This window comes from Rhinolophus sinicus, linkage group LG13 (assembly GCF_036562045.2).
Source record: "Rhinolophus sinicus isolate RSC01 linkage group LG13, ASM3656204v1, whole genome shotgun sequence".
Classification (NCBI taxonomy): Eukaryota; Metazoa; Chordata; class Mammalia; order Chiroptera; family Rhinolophidae; genus Rhinolophus; species Rhinolophus sinicus.
Genome location: NC_133762.1, coordinates 61,919,595 through 61,935,500, shown reverse-complemented (window position 1 = coordinate 61,935,500; position 15,906 = coordinate 61,919,595). Strand labels below are relative to the sequence as shown.

The following is a 15,906-nucleotide window of genomic DNA, read 5'->3' as shown; positions in this document are numbered from 1 at the left end:
TTTGTCTTTCTGTCTGATTTATTTCACTTGCCATAATACGTTCCAAGTTCATTCATGTTGTCACGAATGGTGATATTTTATTCTTTTTTATGGCCAAGTAATATTCCATTGTATACACATACCACATCTTCTTCCTCTATTAATGCACTCATGGACACTTATTAGGTTGCTTCCAGATTTGGCTATTGTAAATAGTGCTGCAATAAATATAATGGTACATATATCTATTTGAATTTGTGTTTAGGATTTCTTCTGATAATCACCCAGAATTGGACTTGCTGGGTCATAAGGTAGTTCTCTTTTTAATTTTTTGAGGTACCTTCATACTGTTTTTTATAGCAGTAGCACCAATTTGCAATCCCACCAATAGTGCATGAAGATTCCTTTTTCTCTGCATCCTCGCAACACTTGTTTGTTGATTTATTGATCATGGCCATTCTGACAGGTGTGAGGTGATATCTCATTTCTCGGATGATTGGTGACATTGAACATTTTTTCATTTCTATTGGCCATATGTATATCCTCTTTGGAGAATGGTCTCTTCAGGTTCTCTGCCCATTTTTTTAATTGGATTTTTTTTTTTTTTTGGTGTTGAGTTGTGAGTTCCTTACGAATTTTGAATATTAAAACTTTATTAGAAATATCATGGGCAAATATTCTCTCTCATTCAGTAGGCTGTCTATTCATTTTGTTGATGGTTTCCTCTTCTGTGAAAAACATTTCTAGTTTGATTTAGTCCCATTTCTTTCTTTATTTTTTGTATCCCTTGATGTAGCCCCATTTCTTTATTTTTTTTATCCCTTGCCCGAGGATATAGGTCAGAAAAAAGTATCACTAAGAGCAATGTCAGAGAGTTTACTATCTATGTTTACTTCTACGAGTTTTTTGGTTTCGAGTCCTAAATTTAAATCTGTATCTCATTTTGAGGTTATTCTTGTATATGGTATAAAAAGGTGGTCCACTTTCACTTTTTTTGTGTATATCTGTCTGGTTTTCCCAGCGCCATTTATTGAATAGACTGTCTTTACCCCACTGTATGTTCTTGCCTCGTTTGTTATAGATTAAATGACCATAGATGGGTTTATTTATGAGCTTTCTATACTGTTCCGTGGATTTATATGTCTGTTTTCATGCTAGTACCATGCTGTTTTGATTACTATAGACTTGTAGGGTAGTTTGATATCAGGTAGCATGATACCTCCAATTTTGTTCTTCCTTCTTAAGATTGCTGAGGCTATTCCAGGTCTTTTGTGGTGCCATATAAATTTTAGGATTATTTTTTCTAGTTCTGTGAAAAACGCCATTTTTATTTGGATAGGGATTACATTGAATCTATAGATTGCTTTGGGTAGTATGGACATTTTAACTATATTAATTCTTCCTATCTGTGAGCATGACATATATTTCCATTTATTTCAATCTTCTTTGATTTCTCTCTTTTACAAAATCTCTCTATTACAATTTCTCAGTACATTCTTTTACTTCCTTGGATAAATTTATTGCTAGATATTTTTTTTTGACACAATTGTGAATGGGATTGTTTTCTTAATTTTTCTTTCTGATCATTCATTATTTGGGTATAAAAATACAAGTGATTTCTGAATATTAATTTTGTATCCTGCTAGTTTACTGAATTCATTTATTAGTTCTAATAGTTTTCTGGTGGACCCTTTCAAGTTCCATATATATTGTATCATGTTCTGCAAACAATGACAGTTTTACTAATCCATTCCAATTTGGATGGCTTTTATCTCTTTCTCTTTTCTCGGTGCTGTGGCTAGTACTTCCAATGCTATGTTGAATGAAAGTGGACAACCTTGTCTTGTTCTGATCTTAAGGAGAAGGATTTCAGTTTTTCCCCTTGGACTATGATGTTGGCTGTGAGTTTGTCATATATGGCCTTTATTATGTTGAAATATGTTGCCTCTATTCCCACTTTGCTGAGTGTTTTCATTATAAGTAGGTGGTGGAATTTGTCAAATGCTTTTTTGTTTACCTATTGATATGACCATATGATTTTTATCTTTCATTTTGTTTATGTGGTATGTCAAATTAATTGACTTGTGGGTATTGAACCAAACTGCAACCAAGTAATAAACTCCACTTGACATGATGTATGATCTTTCTAATGTATTGCTGTATTCAGTTTGCTAATATTTTGTTGAGGATTTTTTCATTTGTGTTTATAAAGGATATTGGCTGGTAATTTTATTTTTTGTAATATCTTTGTCTGGTTTTGGAATCATGGTAATGGTGGCCTACAAAAAAAGATTTGGGGAGTTTTCCCTCCCCTTAGATTTTTTGGAATAATTTGAGAAGAATAGGTGTTAACTCTTCTTTGAATGTTTGGTATAATTCACATGTGAAGCCATCTGGTCCAAGACTTGTTTGTTGGGAATATTTTTATTACTGATTTGATTCCATTAGTAGTAATCATTCAGTTGAGATTTTCTGCCTACTTGACTCAGTCTTGCAAAGTTGTATGTTTCTAGGAATTTATCCATTTCTTCCAGATTGTCCAATTTGTTGCCATATAATTGTTGGTAATATTTTCTCAAAATTCTTTGATTTTATTTACTTGGTCCTCTCTTTTTTTTTTTTTTTTTTTAATTAAATTTATTGGGGTGACAATTGTTAGTAAAATTACATAGATTTCAGGTGTACAATTCTGTATTACATCATCTATAAATCCCATTGTGTGTCCTCTCTTTTTTCTTGATGAGTTTGGTAAATGGTTTATCATTTTTTTAAATATTTTCAAAAACCAGCTCTTGGTTTCAATGATATTTTGTTTTATTATTTTTAGACACTATTACATTTATTTTCACTCTGACATTTATTATTTCTTTTCTTCTACTCATTTTGAGCTGTATTTGGTGTTCTTATTCTAATTCCTTTAAGTGTAAGGTTAGACTGCTTATTTGAGATTTTTTTTTGCTTCTTGAGGCAGGGCTGAATTTTTCTCTCAGGACTGTTTTCTCTACCTCTCATAGATTTTTGGGTGGTTGTGTTTTCATTTTTATTTTTCTCAAGGTGTCCTTTGATTTCTTCTTTGATTTCACTGTTGACACATTCATTATTTAGTAGCATAATATTTAGCCTCTAGGAGCTTGTGTGTTCTTCATTATTTTTTCTTATAATTGATTTCTAGTTTCATTTATTATGGTCAGAGAAGATGCTTGATACAATTTCAATCTTCTTATATTTATTGGCATGACAAGGCTGTCCCCTATCACCTCTGCTTTTCAACGTAGTATTGGAAGTCCTAGCCAGAGCCATCAGGCAAGAGAAAGAAACAAAAGGCATCTGAATGGGGATAAGGAAGTTAAACTGGCACGTTTTGCAGATGACATGATGCTATATATAGAAAACCCTAAAGAATCCAGCATAAAGCTCTCAGAAACAATAAACAAATACAGTAAAGTTGTCAACTACAAAATCAATGTACAAAAGTCTCCTGCATTCCTGTGTACTAACAATGACATGTGAGAAAAAGAAATTAAAAAAAATTCCTTTTGCAGTTGCAACAAAAAGAATAAAATACCTAGGAATAAACTTAATCAAGAATGTAAAAGACCTATACACTGAAAACTATAAGACATTTTTTAAATAAATTGAAGAAGACACACACAAAAAATGGAAAAACATTCCATGTTCATGGATTGGAAGAATCAACAAGTTAAAATAGCCATGATACCCAAAGCAATATACAAATCGAATGCAATCCCCATCAAAACCCCAATGGCATTTTATAAAGAAATAGAACAAAAAAATCATCACATTTGTATGAAACCACAAAACACCCATAATAGTAAAAAAGAACAATGCTGAAGGCACCACACTTCCTAACTTCAGCTTGTACTATACAACAATAATAAAAACAGCATGGTATTGGCAGAAAAACAAACCCACAGACCAATTGAATAGAATTCAAAACCCAGAAATAAACCCACATAAATATGGACATATAGTTTTTGACAAAGAAGTGAAAAACATACAATGGAGAAAAGATAGACTTAAATAAATGGTGCTGGGAGAATTGGAAAGCCACGTGCAAAAGAATGAAACTATACTGCTATGTGTCACCATGTACCAAAATTAACTGAAAATTTATCAAAGACCTAAACCTAAAGCCTGAAGCAATAAACTGTGCAGAAGAAAACATGTACTAAACTTTTGGACCTTTGGTTCAAAAAAATTTTTATGATTTTGACTTCAAAGGCAAGGGAAGTAAATGCTAAAATAAATGAGTGGGACTATATCAAGCTAAAAAGCTTCTCACAGCAAAAGAAACCATTGACCAAATAAAGAGACAACCAACCGAATGAGAGATATTTGCAAACAACACCTGTGCTAAAAGGCTGATATCCAAAATATATAAGGAATTCATACAACTCAACAACAAAGAAACAAACAAATCAATTAAGAAATGGGCAGGGGACCTGAACAGATTTTTCTCCAAAGAGGACATACAGATGACCAATAGACATATGAAAAAAATGCTCAACATCACTAATTATCAGAAAAATGAAAATAAAAACCACAATGAGGTATCACCTCATCCCAGTCAGAATGGCTATCATCAACAAGATAGATAATAACAAGTGCTGGAGAGACTGTGGAGAAAAAGTTACCCTCAATACACTGTTGGTGGGAATGCAGACTGGTGCAGCCGTTATGGAAGGCAGTGTGGAGTTTCCTCAAAAAATTAAGAATAGAATTGCCATATGACCCAGAAATCCCTCTCCTGGGTAACTACCCAAAAAATCTGAAAACATTTATAGATAAAGACACATATGCTCCAATGTTCATTGCAACTTTATTTACGGTGCCCAAGGCATGGAAACAACCAAAATGTCCTTCGATAGATGAATGGATAAAGAAGTTGTGGTATATATACACAATGGAATACTATTTGACAGTAAGACAAGATGAAATAGGACCATTTGTGACAACATGGATGGATTTTGAGATTATAATGCTAAGCGAAATAAGTCAGACAGAAAAAGCAGGGAACCATATGATTTCACTGATATGTGGTATATAAACCAAAAACAACAAAAGAACAAGGCAAACAAATGAGAAACAAAAACTCATAGACACAGACAATAGTTTAATGGTTACCAGAGGGTCAGGAGGGAGGGGGGTGGGAGATGAGGGTAAAGGGGATCAAATACATGGTGATGGAAGGAGAACTGACTCTGGGTGGTGAACACACAATGGGATTTATAGATGATGTAATACAGAATTGTACACCTGAAATCTATGTAATGTTACTAACAATTGTCACCCCAATAAATTTAAAAAAGAAATCTGAAAACATTTGTCTGTAAAGATATATGTGCTCCAATGTTTATTGCAGCTTTATTTACGGTAGTCAAGACATGGAAACAACCAAAGTGTCCTGCGATAGATGATTCGATAAAGAGGATGTGCTATATATACACTGTGGAATACTATTCTGCCATAAGAAAAAGTGAAATAGTGCCATTTGCGACAACATGGATGGATGTTGAGATTATTATGCTAAGCAAAAAAAGTCAGAGACAAAAAGTCGAGAGCCATATGATTTTACTGATATGTGGTACATAAAACTGAAAACAACAAAGGAACAAGACAAAAATATGAAGAAACAAAAACTCGTAAAACAGTTTCCAGAGGGTAAGGAGGGAGGGGGGTGGGAGATGAGGGTAAAGGGGATCAAATATATGGTGATGGAAGGAGAACTGACTCTGGGTGGTGAATACACAATGTGATATATAGATGATGTATTACAGAGTTGTACACTTGAAGCCTATATAACTTTATTAACCACTGTCACCCCAATAAACATTAATTGAAAAGAAAAAAGAGAAGAGAAGAGAAGAGAAGAGAAAAGAAAACACTCTCAGGCAGCCTCCTTTCAGAATAGCCTGAGCATCTCTGGGTTCACACATGGGAGAAGATTGTAGACAATCCTCTCTAGGTATCATGCCCAGCAGGCCAGCCAAATCAAAAAAATGCCCCTCTAACTACAGTATTGAGATGCCATTTCCTCTCACTTGCTGTAACTGCAGCAAGGCAGAAGGGCCCACAGGGAAGAGACAAACCTTCCGTAGCAGGCAAAGCTGCCCAGAGCAGTTTTCTTCTATCCATGGGCACATTACCACCTTCCTGGGAAGTGACAAGCACAAATTTGGCAAAGAACACCCATGTGCACCTGAGCAGATATGCAGCACCCACCCAGTAGGGAGAGGCCCAGTGGCTGCATTCAGCACTCTGGCTTCCTTCAGACTTGAGCGTGTCAGCTGAACTTTGGGCAACTCCCTTTCTCATGACTCAACATTCATGCATAATAAATAGTTCCAAGTTCTAAATGTTCCCTGCGAGATACTTTGCCAATTACCTAAAAACCAGTGTAAGGACCAGAGCACTCAGGTTGTGCATTAATCTGAGCTGCTTTAGTGGGCAGTGTACATGACTCAGGCACCCTGCTACAGAAGGTCTGGCTGATTAGTACTTGGCTCCTTCGTGTGCAATGTTACATAAATAAACATGTAAGTTGTGGTATATATACAAAATGGAATACTATTCAAAAATATTTGAAAATATCTCAGGAATGCAGAGAATTATTTGAAGATTGAGCTCTAGAAGACTGGGTCACAAGATGGCTATCTCTCTCTCTCTCTCTCTACCTACTTACCACATCTCCACTGTATATAGAAGGAGTCCTGAGAGGATCACAAAATACTGCCCATCTATTCTTGTGCTTTCTATGCCTATAAACTATCCCAGGATATCCTGGATGCTCCTTTGGCTCTCTTGGTGACTAAGAAGACCACCAGAGACCATATCTGGTGATGGTGGGCAGTGCAGGCCTGGGATGGGGGCAGATGGCATTAGAAGGTAGCAATGTAGCAAGAGGCTGGAGTAATGGCAGAATGGGGGAAGTGGGGAAGCCTTGGGGTTCAAGCTTTGAAAATGTCCATTTTGGATGGAGTGGGCAGTACTAGGGGTCTCCTGAGGGGTGATACTGTCCATGTGGAGGAGGCACCTTGCAGGGGGAGCTGAAATGAGAATGCTAAAATGATTCCAAACCATGGAGCTTTGTAGAGAACCACAGCTGTGCCAGAATGGGGCATGGGAATGCTCCAGGACATGGCCAAAGTAGGTGACTGGCCCCAGAAGCAGCTGACTTACACTCATAAATTCACCACTTGCATTCTACAATAGCCCAGTGCAATGCCTGTTCTAAAAGACACCTCTCTCTGCCTGCATATCTCGATATTTCCAAGTCTCCTAAGCAATCTGCAGTCATGTCATTCAAGGACTCATTGCTTCATTATTTATCTTTGAATTATTTTTGAGGCAACCAACCCCACAGCTCTACCTACATGCTGAGTATGTGGGGCTCACTATGCTTTCTCTTTTTATGTGTGCCTGAGCATCGCTGCAATGCAAAGCCCAGCTGTATTTAGATACCAATGAACGGAAATACATTCTGCATTTGTACTTCAGTGTCTCCTTACTATTTTGTACATAATTTGGGCAAATTAAAAATAAATAGTGCGAGTTCCGGGAAAATGGCGGCGTGAGGTGAGCCCCTGTAAAGCTCCCCTGGAATTTAAAAAGAATCAAACAACAAAAACTCCACAAAGGACTCCCTGCACAGCAGACAGGCAAGATGAAGAGGCCCACTACCGACTGAAATCACCTACAGGTGGGAGATTCGCGCGAGTGGAAGGAGGAGGAAAGGGAGACGCGCGCGGAGATGGAGCCGCGCGGGCGCAGGACGCAGACCTAGCTCAGTGCTCTGAGCTCGCTGCTTCCCGGAACTACTGCAGCTGCGGGAGAGGGAAGAACTCGGACTGCTAGGGCTCCGCCAGGGCTCCACAGGGCTGAGGGGACAGCATATAACACGGCTGAACACAACACTCACGGCAGAGACCTCGGAGAAAAGACTGAGGGAAAAAGGCTGAAAACGGTGGTTTAAGCCCGCACTGCTGAGCAGAGAACGGAGCCTTAGGCACTGAGACTAGCCGCCCCCTCCCTCCCCTCCCAGAGCTTGCCCCGCCCCCACCTGCCCGGTGCTAGAAGCGAAACAGTAGCAGTGTCAGATCAAAACAACAGAAAATTTGCTGTTTTGAAAACTGTGGACCGCAAACACAAATTCACAGCCCAACTAGTTCCAGCAAAGGGGAGAGAGCTGGGGAAGCAGGACCGGCTGTGGTGGTGGTCGCCGCCATTGCTCTGGGCCACCTCTCACAACTCACCCCGCCCCTGACCCCACCTATCTGGGTGGATCCCTGCAGGAGTAAACAGAACTGCTCAAACATACGGGCTCTGAATCAGGAGCTGGAAAAGCTTTGGAACATCAAAAGCTCTCCACATACCCACCGGGACACTGCGCCCTGTGACCTAGACGAACTATTAACAGAGGAGAAGCCCGTCTCCCAGGGAATCCCCCCATTGTGTGAGAAGTTGGAATAGTGCAGAGAAAATATAGCACTACCGTGTGGGAGAAGAAAAATAAGATGAAGTTGGAGAAATAATAAAACATTCTACCAACAAGTACTGGCAAACAAAAGAAAGACCGCTTTCTATCAACCTGTTGCAGAAGTCACTCCTGTAGATGTCTAGGAGAGAAATAGTAAACCAGTAATCGCCATGAATAACCAAGGCAACAAGATAGCTCAGAAAGAAAGCGAAAAATCTCCAGAGAAGGCACTTAAAGATACAGAAATATATGACTTAAATGACAGAGAATTCAAGATTGCAGTTCTGAAAAGACTCAACGAGATACAAGAAAACACATATAGGCAGTTAAATGAACTCAGAAACGCAATCAAAGAACAGCATGAGCATTTTACGAAAGAGATTGAAATATTAAAAAAGAACCAAATACCATTTCTGGAGATTAAGAACTCAATAGAAAAATTTAAGAATGACATAACCAGCTTAGGTAGTACAGTAGACCAGAGGGAGGAAAGAATCAGTGACATCGAAGATAGAAACCTGGAAACGACAAAAATGGAAGAAGAAAGAGACTTGAGACTTAAAAGAAATGAAAGAACTCTACAAGAACTTTCTGACTCCATCAGAAAGAGCAATATAAGAATAATGGGCATACCAGAAGGAGAAGAAAGAGAGAAGGGAACAGAGAATATATTCAAACAAATTGTCGATGAGAACTTCCCAAATTTGTGGACAGAACTGGACCCCCGAATCCAAGAAGCAAATACAACACCTAGTTACCTCAATCCCAACAGGCCTTCTCCAAGGCACATTGTATGGAAGCTGTCTAAAATCAACGACAAAGAAAGAATCCTCAAGGCAGCCAGGGAAAAGAAGACGGTAACTTACAAAGGAAAGCCCATTAGATTATCATCAGATTTTTCAGCAGAAACTCTACAAGCCAGGAGGGAGTGGAACCAAATATTCAAACTATTGAAAGAGAGAAATCATGAGCCAAGAATAATATATCCAGCAAAGATATCCTTTAGATATGAAGGAGGAATAAAGACCTTTCCAGACATACAGAAGCTGAGGAATTTTCTAATACACGACCTGCACTACAAGAAATACTAAAGGAGGCTATTCGACCACCATCAACAGGGACAATTTGTGGCAACCACAACTCAAAAAGGGGAAGGTAAAGGCCTGAACGGAATATGGGAATGGAGAAAGTAAGCGTGCTGAAGAAAATGGAATACTCTAAATATCAAACTTTCTTTTACATAAACTTAAGGGTAACCACTCAAAAAAATCCAGAACTGAAATATATACTGAAATAAAAGAAGAAACAGAGGGAAACATCATAGAATACCACCACACAGAAATAATAGACAACAACAAAAGGCAAAGAAACAATGGAGACACAGCCTTACCAGAAAACTAAAGATAGAATGACAGGAAATCCTCACATATCAATAATCACCCTAAATGTAAATGGACTGAACTCACCAATAAAAAGGCACAGAGTAGCAGATTGGATCAAAAACTAAACCCAACCATATGCTGTCTCCAAGAGACACATCTCAGCTACAAGGACAAGCATAGACTCAAAGTGAAAGGGTGGAAATTGACACTCCAAGCAAATGGTACCCAGAGAAAATCAGGTGTAGCCATAATGATATCAGATGAAACAGACTTCAAGGTGAAAAAGATAACAAGAGACAAAGATGGACATTTCATGATGGTGAAGGGGACTGTACAACAAGAAGACATAACAGTCATCAATATTTATGCCCACAATCAGGGAGCACGGAAATACACCAAGCAACTACTAACAGAACTAAAGGGAGAAATTGACCAAAACACAATTATACTAGGGGACTTAAATACATCATTGACAGCTATGGAGAGATCATCCAAACAGAAAATAAATAACGAAATAGTAGCCCTAAATGACACATTAGATGAAATGGACATAATTGACATTTATAGAGCACTTCATCCTAAAACATCAGACTATACATTCTTTTCTAGTGTACATGGAACATTCTCAAGGATAGACCATATATTGGGACATAAAATCAGTCCCAACAAATTTAAGAAGATTGAAATCATACCATGCATATTCTCTGATCACAAGGCTTTGAAATTGGATATCAACTGTAAAAAGAAAGCGGGAAAAAACACAAATACATGGAGATAAAACAACATACTTTCAAAGAAGGACTGGGTCAAAGGAGAAATTAGAGGAGAGATCAAAAGATACATAGAAACAAATGACAATGAAAATACATCCTACCAAAATTTTTGGGATGCAGCGAAAGCAGTTTTAAGAAGGAAATTTATCTCATTACAGGCCTATCTCAAGAAACAAGAAAACTCCCAAATAAATAACCTCATGTTACACCTTAAAGAACTAGAAAAAGAAGAACAAATAAAACCCAAGGTCAGCAGAAGAAAGGAAATAACAAAAATTAGAGCAGAACTAAATGAAATAGAGAACAAAAAGACAATAGAAAAAATTAATGTGACAAAGAGCTGGTTCTTTGAAAAGATTAACAAAATTGACAAACCCTTGGCTAGACTTACTAAGATAAAAGAGAGAAGACACTGATTAACAAAATCAGAAACGTAAAAGGGAAGTTATCACGGACACCACAGAAATACAAAGGATCATCCAAGAATACTATGAAGGACTATATGCCACCAAATTCAACAACCTAGAAGAAATGGACAAGTTCTTAGAAACATATAGCCTTCCAAGGCTGAACCATGAAGGTCATCCAAAACATTCCCAAAAGCAAAAGTCCGGGACCAGATGGCTTCACTAGTGAATTCTACCAAACCTTAAAAGAGGATCTAATACCAATCCTGCACAAACTCTTCCAAAAAAATGAAGAAGAGACAGTACTCCCTAACTCATTTTATGAGGCCAGCATTACCCTGACAGCAAAACCTGGTAAGGATAGCACAAATAAAGAAACCTACAGACCAATATATCTGATGAATACCGATGCAAAAATCATAAATAAAATTCTAGCAAATCGAATACAACAATGCATTAAAAAGATTATTCATCACGACTAAGTGGGGTTCATCCCAGGGGCACAAGGATGGTTCAACATACGCAAATCCATCAATGTGATACATCACATAAACAAAATAAAGGACAAAAATCATATGATTATATCAATTGATGCAGAAAAAGCATTTGACAAGATACAACATCCATTTATGATTAAAACACTTAATAAAATGGGTATAGAAGGAAAATACCTTAACATAATAAAGGCCATATATGACAAGCCCTCTGCTAATCTCATAATTAATGGAGAAAACTGAAGCCCTTTGCTCTACGTTCAGGAACACGACAGGGATGTCCCCTATCACCTCTGCTTTTCAACATAGTGTTAAAGTCCTTGCCAGAGCAATCAGGCAAGAGAAAGAAATAAAAGGCATCCAAATTGGGAATGAAGAAGTTAAATTATCACTCTTTGCAGATGACATGATGCTATATATAGAAAACCCTAAAGACTCCACCAAAAAGCTATTAGAAACAATCAACGAATACAGTAAAGTTGCGGCTACAAAATCAACGCACAAAAGTCCATTGCCTTCCTATATACTAACAATGAAATCTCAGAAAAGAAATACAAAAACAATTCCTTTTGCAATTGCAGCAAAAAGAATAAAATACCTAGGAATAAACTTAACCAAGGATGTGAAAGACCTATATGCTGAAAACTATAAGACATTTTTGAAAGAAATTGAAGAAGACACAAAGAAATGGAAAGACATTCCGTGCTCATGGATTGGAAGAATCAACATAGTTAAAATGGCCATATTACCCAAAGCAATATACAGATTCAATGCAATCCCCATCAAAATCCCAATGGCATATTTTAAAGAAATAGAACAAAAAATCATCAGATTTGTTTGGAACCACAAAAGACCCTGAATAGCCAAAGAAATCTTAGAAAAAGAACAATAATGGAGGTATCACACTTCCTGACTTTGTCTTGTACTACAGGGCTACAATAATCAAAACAGCATGGTATTGTCAGAAAAGCAGACACATAGACCAATGGAATAGAATTGAGAACCCAGAAATAAAACCACATAAATATGGACAGATAATTTTTGACAAAGAAGCGAAAAACATACAATGGAGCAAAGACAGCCTCTTCAATAAATGGTGCTGGGAGAATTGGATAGCCACGTGCAAAAGAATGAAACTGGACTGCTATTTGTCACCATGTACCAAAGTTAATTCAAAATGGATCAAAGACTTAAGCATAAGACCTGACACAATAAACTGCATAGAAGAAAACATAGGTACTAAACTTATGGACCTTGGGTTCAAAGAGCATTTTATGAACTTGACTCCAAAGGCAATGGAAGTAAAAGCTAAAATAAACGAATGGGACTATATGAAACTTAAAAGCTTCTGCACAGCAAAAGAAACCATTGACAAAATAAAGAGGCCACCAACTGAATGGGAGAAGATTTTTGCAAACAGTGCCTCCGATAAGGGGCTAGTATCCAGAATATACAAGGAACTCATGCAACTCAACAACAAAAAAACAAACAACCCAATTGAAAAATGGGCAGAGGACTTGAAGAGACATTTCTCCAAAGAGGACATACAAATGGCAAATAGACATATGAAAAAATGCTCAACATCACTAATCATCAGAGAAATGCAAATCAAAACCACAATGAGATATCACCTCACCCCAGTCAGAATGGCTATCATCAACAAGACAAATAGTAACAAATGTTGGAGAGGCTGTGGAGAAAAAGGAACCCTCATACACTGTTGGTGGGAATGCAGACTGGTGCAGCCACTATGGAAGGCAGTGTGGAGGTTCCTCAATGAATTACGAATAGAATTGCCATATGACCCAGCAATCCCTCTCCTGGGTATCTACCCAAAAAATCTGAAAACATTTAGAGATAAAGACACGTGTGCTCCAATGTTCTTTGCAGCTTTGTTTACGGTGGCCAAGACATGGAAACAACCAAAATGTCCTTCGATAGACGAATGGATAAAGAAGTTGTGGTATATATACACAATGGAATACTATTCGGCAGTATGAAAAGATGATATAGGAACATTTGTGACAACATGGATGGATCTTGAGAGAGTAATGCTGAGCGAAACAAGTCAGACAGAAAAAGCAGAGAACCATGTGATTTCACTGATGTGTGGTATATAAACCAAAAACAACAAAAGAACCAGACAAACAAATGAGAAACAGAAACTCATAGACACAGAGAATAGTTTAGTGGTTGCCAGAGGGTAAGAGGGGCGGGGGGTGGGGGATGAGAGATGAGGGTAAGGGGGATCGAATATATGGTGATGGAAGGAGAACTGACTCTGGGTGATGAACACACAATGGGATTTATAGATGATGTAATACAGAATTGTACACCTGAAATCTATGTAATTTTACTAACAATTGTCACCCCAATAAATTTAATAAAATTAAAAAAAAAAAAAAAAGTTATTCATCACGACCAACTGGAGTTCATCCCAGGGGCACAAGGATGGTTCAACATACGCAAATCCATCAATGTGATACATCACATAAACAAAATAAAGGACAAAAATCATATGATTATATCAATTGATGCGGAAAAAGCATTTGACAAGATACAACATCCGTTTATGATTAAAACACTTAATAAAATAGGTATAGAAGGAAAATACCTTAACATAATAAAGGCCATATATGACAAACCCTCTGCTAATCTCATAATTAACGGTGAAAAATTGAAGCCCTTTGCTCTATATTCAGAAACACGACAGGGCTGTCCCCTATCACCTCTGCTTTTCAACATAGTGTTGGAAGTCCTCGCCAGAGCAATCAGGCAAGAGAAAGAAATAAAAGGCATCCAAATTGGGATTGAAGAAGTTAAATTGTCACTTTTAGCAGATGATATGATGCTATATGTAGAAAACCCTAAAGTCTCCACCAAAAAGCTATTAGAAACAATCAACGAATAAAGTAAAGTTGCTGGCTATAAAATCAACCTACTAAAGTCCATTGCATTCCTATATACTAACAATGAAATCTCAGAAAAGGAAATAAAAAAATAATTCCTTTTGCAGTTGCAACAGAAAGAGTAAAATACCTAGGAATAAACTTAACCACGGATGTGAAAGACCTATATGCTGAAAACTATAAGACATTTTTAAAAGAAACTGAAGAATACACAAAGAAATGGAAAGACATTCTGTGCTCATGGATTGGAAGAATCGAAAAAGTCAAAATGGCCGTATCACCCAAAGCAATATACAGATTTAATGTAATCCCCATCAAATTGCCAATGGCATTTTTAAAGTAATAGAACAAAAACTCATCAGGTTTGTATGGAACCACAAAAGACCCCAAAAAGCCAAAGCAATCTTAAGAAAAAAGAACAATGCCGGATGTATCACACTTCCTGGCGTTAGCTTGTAGTGAAGGGCAACAATAATCAAAACAGCATAGTCTTGACAGAAAATCGGACACGGAAACCAATGGAATAGAATTGAGAACCCAGAAATAAAACCACATAAATATGGACAGACAATCTTTGACAAAGAAGCAAAAAACATGCAATGGAGAAAAGATAGCCTCTTCAATAAACGGTGGTGGGACAATTGGAAAACCACGTGCAAAAGAATGAAACTGGACTGCTATCTGTCACCTCGTAAAAAAATTAATTCATTTTCTGAGATTTCATTGTTAGCCCTCTCCTGGGTATCTACCCAAAGAATCTAAAAACATTTATACATAAAGACACGTGCGCTCCAATGTTCATTGCAGCTTTGTTTACGATGGCCAAGACATAGAAACAACGTAAATGTCCTTTGATAGATGAATGGATAAAGAAGTTGTGGTATATATACACAATGGAATACTATTCGGCGATAAGAAAAGATGACATAGAAACATTTGTGACAACATGGATGGATCTTGAGAGTGTAATGCTGAGCGAAATATGTCAGACAGAAAAAGCAGAGAACCAGGTGATTTCACTGATATGTGGTATATAAACCAAAAACAACAAAACAACAAGACACACAAATGAGAAACAAAAACTCATAGACACAGACAATAATTTATTGGTTACCAGCCGATAAGGGGGATGGGGGGTAGGAGATGAGGGTAAGGGGGATCAAATATATGGTGATGGAAGGAGAATTGACTCTGGGTGTTGAACACACAATGGGATTTATAGATGATGTAATACAGAATTGTACACTTGAAATCTATGTAATTTTACTAACAATTGTCACCCCAATAAATTTAAAAAAATAAGTTTAAAAAAATTAATTCAAAATGGATCGAAGATTTAAGCATCAGACCTGACACAATAAACTGCATAGAAGAAAACATAGGTACTAAACTTATGGACCTTGGGTTCAAAGAGCATTTTCTTGATTTGACTCCAAAGGCAAGGGAAGTAAAAGCTAAAATATAT

The 15,906-nt window shown here is 37.2% G+C and overlaps 1 protein-coding gene across 6 annotated transcripts in view; it reads left to right on the top strand.

The window, feature by feature from the left end:
- SYNDIG1 (synapse differentiation inducing 1) overlaps positions 1-15,906 on the top strand; it is a 154,402-nt gene that overhangs the window by 118,521 nt on the left and 19,975 nt on the right. The gene's annotated exons all lie outside the window — the stretch shown is intronic.